Below are 6,619 nucleotides of genomic sequence, written 5' to 3'. Positions count from 1 at the left end.
AAAAAAAAAAATTGTTACATGCCATAGAAATAACCAAATTTCTTGTCAGTTGTGTAACCCTCATCAGATCTTTAACAATAGCCATTTTAAGTCCTGAGGTTCACGTCAATTGCTTTATTCTGGTGCTCTTCCTGAAAGCACTTTGCAAGCAATTATAACCCGAAAGTGTAGTGTCTTCAAGAATGTTCATGGAAACAAAAGAATTCTGACAAGTACAGGTTCCTTGTAATTTTGAGTTTATACCATTTGATTGAATTTCTTAAATTCTAGTGAAGAAATTGATGAGTTTGTGAAACTGATAACTAAGATCAGAAAAAGAATTAGTTACATGTGACTGAATAAACTGATGAAGAAGAATTATGGGGTTTTTTTTTTTTCCTTTTTGTCTTTTTTTCGTGTCCGGCAACGGATTGCAACCCTCAGTGTCGCGCCCGTACCAGACCGGGACCGGCAACAGGATCGCAACCGGCAACAGGATCGCAACCCTCCGTGTCGCAAACCCTCAGTGTCGCGCCCGTACCAGACCGGGACCGGCAACAGGATCGCAACCCTCCGTGTCACACCCACACCTCGCTCAGCCAATGAGAGGGAACCGGTCTGTATGTGGGATCCGAACCCTCGGCGGGAGCGCCACCACGCTCCCAAGCGGCGCACTGTAGCAGTGTGCCACCGGGCCGGCCCAGAATTATGGGTTTTTATAGTTTCTTTATTTTGAAACACTACTGGTTTTTTTAATGTTTTGTTTTCCAGATTTAAGAAAACTTTTTTTTTAAGCTATAGCAATTTGGGAAAGCATACTTTGTAAACAAAAATGGAAACATTGGCTTTTCTCTCCACCTGATCCCTGATTCAAAAATAATTTCCAAATTATCCCCCAAAATAAAAAAGTATTTCTATTTTTATGACAATATGGTTATTTACATAAGTTCAGTAAGAATCTATTCTCTTTAACAGGATACAGTTGGAAACATTGGTTATACCAAGGTTTGACTGTAATGTCACATTTTAAAATGTGCATAGAATGCCCAACTTCAAGGGTTCCCAACCTTCCAGTAAGTGAGTAAAAAGTTGTCACTTCCTGGCAGGCCCAGGAACGACAAAATATGAGATACAGCAGGCAACGCCCAATGTCTACCTTGGTTTAGCTTCCTAGCATCAAGACTTTTAAAAGTCTAATCTGATCTTCCTTGTCAAATTTCTAGCAAAACAAGTGTAGGAAACTATGTGGTTATTCCTGCTGCACTTACGTAAATAACCAGGCAAATTGGACTTCCCATGATTATCTTCGGTAGAAATGGGGTGACTGTAGAGAGAAAAATTTATGTTTCAAAAGAAAATTTGTAATACACTTGTTATTAGATTGTAGCCCTGTTTACTGTTTTTGAGTTTTGTTATCTACTTGTAGACTGAACTGGATTCTAAATTCTTCTAGTTTTTTCTAATATCTGGCTACAACTCTCTAAAAACAGGAACTGTGTTTCTGAAGACCTATAAACTGAAGCTGGACAACTCAGTGTAAATTTCTAGAGACAAATTACATGCCTGATGTGTGGGCCACACCAAGAATTCACCAGAAATGTCTAATGCCATAACCCAAGACATTTAAGCTGCAAACCAGTATGAAAAGTTGCTGACTTCATGCTGTGTACAGCTTCTTGCCCAAGATCATCAGACAAGAAGACTTCCTATTAAAGTGAGACTCAAACTTCTCTCCATGTTTTCCTTACTTATACCTTCAACTTTCACTTGGCAGGATGATGCTGAACTTAAAATTTCAAAATCAGTAGCTTCCATGGGTAGCTTTTAAATTGTCACTCCCTGCTTCAACCCAGTCATGGGATGCTAGATTAATTACCTACTAACCAAAAAGGGAGAAGTCTGTGCAGTTGCTAACACTTCTTGTTGCACATAGATAAATAAATATGTGGAGGATATCAACATTAATAAAGCAAATGTATTTTACAGGGCCACAACCCTGTAGTTCAAGGTATAGCCTAAATTGTTAGTATAACACATAAAAATGTTAAGCTTGGGAAAAACAGAAAACTTTCCCAGGACTAAAGTCTCTGTTGTAGATAAAAAAAATTGTAACACAGCAAAATTGCTGGCTCTAAGGGCAGATGTCCTTGGTGCAGCTAAACCTAATGATTGTTGCCATGACGAATATCTTACTGTTCTTTTTGTAACCACCTATGTTCCTTTTCTGTAACTTTCTTGCCTGGAGAATAAAAACAGAGAGAACACCTGATTCGGGGCTTTTCCTGGGATCTTTCCTCTCTTGAAAGAATTATTACTGGGGGTAACCATTTCAGGCCTCTCACTGCTCAGAAGAAATGGGCTTTGAGTAATCCTTTGCGTCTCCGTCACCCTGGGTGAGAGGTGACATAAACACATTGGGTATTGTAGAGACTCAGCTACAAAAAAATAATAAAATTAATGAACAGGCTACTTTGTTAAAACTGGTAGATTTCTCATCTGACTTGTTCTTTGATCTGTTTGATTTTCATTGGTTTGGTTCGTGGGGACCCTGGGTAAAGATCATACGCTAAACTCTTGGTATTACCCTCCTGATAGTCATAATAGTAGCCTCTCTGGTGAACTGTATTCTCTCAAAAGGTTTAAATGTTTTTGTGCAGCCATCCAATGAATGTCAAATAGTCTCTTGTCAAACAGTCAAATGGGCTGGAACAGCAAAAATGCAAACAAATGCATGATAATGAGGACATCTTAACCTATGAATGGCATGCTGAGGTCAGGAACCCACAATAATGGTAACCGAGACTGGTGTTAATGCCCTCAGTTTTGTGAGAGCATGAACAAAAGGGGAAATTGGTTTTTGTTTGTTTGTTTGTGGGTTTTGTTTTTTTCTTCTGGTGGCTGGCTGTAAGGGATCTGAACCCTTTGTCCTTGGTGTGACAACACTGTGCTCTAACCAATGAGCAAACTGACCAGCCAAAACTATAGCAAGGTGAGAAGTGCTTATTTATTTATTTTTGGTGTCTGTCTGGGAAGGGGATCCAAACCCTTGCCTTTGGTGTAATAACACCAAGCTCTAACCCACTGAGCTAACCAGACAGCTGAGGGGAATTGTTAAATACAAATTATAAGAGGCCACTGTTTTGTTAATCTTGCCATCTGGCAGTTGGGGGGAAAGCAGAATACAGAAAGACACCATTTTATCATTTTATCATCAAGGTATTGAATCAAACTTTATGATTATCTATTCTTTCCTTGCTGCAAATATGAATTTCATTCAAGGCCTCTATCAGGATTGTTAAGTGGATAGTTTAGATTAATTTTACTTGGAATTATATGCCTTTGGATAATTGTAGGAAATAGATATTAAGCTTCAAGCAAGTAGTGTAGGAAAATCTGGAAAGGCTTTCTGAGGAAGGTGATGTTTGATCTGGGTGTCAAGGGACAAACAAGAATTTGTGAAGTGTAGTAGGAAGAAGGGGATGGACAGAGGGATTATTATAGACCAAGGAAATAACACATGCAAGACATGAAAAAGAACAATGTGTTCATGGACTGGAAAGAGTTTGACATCACTGGTGGAAAAGTAGAGGGGCAGGAGACTGGAAAGGAGTTGAAGCCCCAACATTAGTGACTTTGTACCCATGCCATACATTGTGTTTGTAGATACAGCTGTAACAAATGCCAAATATTGGGCATTGCATCAGACCATGAAAATGTACATATCCTAAAGTTTTAAATAGTCATTTAAAAAAATCTGTTTTACAGCAATAGCTTAATTACAAAAATAATGGTGCCCACATTAGCATACTGGAAGCCTTGAAGTAATCAGCTTGAAATAAAACCACTCTTTGTAGAATATTCTCAAACTTTAAATTATTTAAGTTGATAAATCCAAGCATGGATATAAGAAGTGTTGTGCCAACTACAGAAGACTCTCAAAACCTCTTGTCCTAGAATTATAGAATAACTTGATATCAACATCAGCATCCTTACATAAAATAAATTTTCAAGGAAATGAAGCTACATTCAGGGATATCAGTATTATAAGGATGCCTATCATTTTGTTGAATAGTTGCAGACACAGTGTCTGTAGCTTGTCATAAAACAGCTCTTTGGTTTGCCAAACAACCACTTAAAAATGCATAAATGCATTCTTCATGCTAATGGAACAGATGTCTTTAGTGGTTTCCAAGTGGAAGAGCGAAGAGATGAGAGGGTGGTTCTTATGCCTCTTCCCGTGGCTTCCACAACAAGATAACCAAACGAGGAAAGCAGCTTGCTCTCTGAGCAGCAGCAAGCCAGGAGGGAAGATTCAGACCACCATGCACTCTTCCTTCTCACTTCTAAATTACACCAGGAAAGTGGGGGAAATGAATGAGGCATGCTTTCAAATGCAGGGCTGTGTTGGGTTCTGGAGATGGATTTAGCAGTATAGACAATGGCTGTGTCCGGTGGGTTACCACATTCCCCTAACTGACCACTACCAGACATAAATACTCACCCCAAGATGCTGTGGTGGAATAGGCAGTCGCTGCTTTCAGATTCAGTTCTTGGCGAGGAAGTTGCAGAATGAATCACCTTGGGCAAATTCCTGACTGCACAGAGCTATAAATTGAATGGTACAACACTTTGCTGATTTCACTGGCTCTGACATTAGCAGAAATAGCTGAGTAATCAGCCAAAAGGCGGTGGAAGAAGAAAATGGAAGGGAATTAATATTGAGCAGCTGCTTTGTGCCAGGCATAGAAAAAGAGTCTTCACATGTTATGGAGGCAGCATGGTGCTGGTTTTGATTCTGCATCTACCACTTGCTAGCTATGTGAACTCGGACAAGCTCCATAACCTCTGTGAATCTTGGTTTCCTCATGTCTTCCTCCTAAGGTTGTATGGGAAGGAAAAGAGAATCCATGTTCACATGGCACATAGTAAGAGCTCTGAAAAAGGAGATGTTTTTAGTTGTTATTACTATAATTATCATTTACTCCTCCAAACAGCATCATTACTCATCTTACAGACGTAGACACTAAGGCTCAGAGACGTAGGAGGTTTGACCAGGGAACATAACGTTGGCACTATGACACCAACCCAATCTCACACCAGAATTCATGCTCCTTACCACTCTAGACCACGCTGCCTTGTCGGTCAGGTTTGAATAAATGGATTACAGAAATGAGAAGCAGCGGGAGTTCCAGCCAAGATGGCGGAATAGACAGTCCCCAACGTCACTCTGTCCCACAAATCAACCAATTTGCAACTATAAAAACGTAACATCAGCCAAGCTGGGGCCGCTGGAGCTCAGGGCAAGAAGAGGAGAGACCTACAGAGTTCACGAAGACAGGAGAAACCACGATGAGAGAAAGAAAAAAACTGCTCTGAGGGTTTCATGCTGCAGCTTCTTAAAGCTGGAGCTGCTGAGCACATGGAACAGGAGCCGGCAGAAGCCACAGCTGTGCCCTTCAGATGAAGTTACTTGGAGGTGGCAGGGGAGAAGAGGGCCTTGGTGGCCCCCAGGACAGCAAGACCACTAATAGGGTTCCTGTGGACCCACACAGGAGTAAGGAGCCAGAACAGCTGAAAAAAGGGGAGCCATTCAGAGGCCAGTGGGTCATCGCAAGGGACCAGAGCAGGGCCTGTCCCATAGGAAGTGTTTGGAGCATGGGCGGTGGGGGAAACTGGCCCACCTGGAGAACACAGGGACACAGAAAGGACAGCCAATCTACCCCCCAATCAGTGCAGGACCACTCAGAGGAAACTGGTTGGGAATGCAGAATTGCATGGGGTGCAGTTTGATGAAAACACTCAGGCCCAGACCAGAGTTTCTACAGAACATAGATCTACCGGGTCTCTGGAGAGCCGGAAGTACCTATAAGGTCAACCATTAAACCCTGAGCTGCACAAAAATCCTTCCCTAGGGAAACAGAAGCAAAGTAGCAATTTAAACAACCACACAGCTCAAGTACTGGTTCCCACAAGAAGTTCCCCCATTTTAGAAGTAAGTAAAGGACAAAAAATTAGTTCTGGCCCAGGCACAACACTAGCACCATGGGCCCCGCCCAGGAAGCCAGGCATGGAGAAGGGGACTGGACCTCCCTCCCACAACCAGACACACTGAGCCAGTACCTCAGGGCCTGCCGGGGTCCCGAGGCATGGAGAAGGGACCGGACATCCCTCCCACAAACAGGCACACCACACCAGTGCCAAGGAGCATGCCAAAAACATCACCTCCATGTGGGTGGCCCACCACAGCCACCACAATAACCATGGCTGCTGCAAAGGTGGCTAGACACCACAACCACCATGCAGATGGTCTGCCAGCCACTGGAGTGCACTGACACAAGGAGAGTCACCAGCAGAGATAAAGAAGAGAAGAGGATGTCTCTCTCCACAAAGCCCATTTCAGAGTGATAGAAGCATCTGCTCTATGATAATATTGGGGGAGCTGATCACATCTTTCAGCATCGGACAGATCATCTAGGCAACAAATCAACAGAGTAACCATTATTCTTTTAGAAGGAGAGAAGAAACCTAGGGTAATTAGAGCGGGGAGGGGAGAGGGAAAGGGGGATGGGGAGAGATTGTACAAGGGACATAAAGAATAATTATGATTTGTAACAATATATATGCTAGTAATATTGATTTG

The sequence above is a fragment of the Galeopterus variegatus genome, unplaced genomic scaffold (genome assembly GCF_000696425.1).
Source record: "Galeopterus variegatus unplaced genomic scaffold, G_variegatus-3.0.2 Scaffold1511, whole genome shotgun sequence".
In the NCBI taxonomy this organism is placed as follows: Eukaryota; Metazoa; Chordata; class Mammalia; order Dermoptera; family Cynocephalidae; genus Galeopterus; species Galeopterus variegatus.
Note: the sequence above shows the minus strand (reverse complement) of the source record.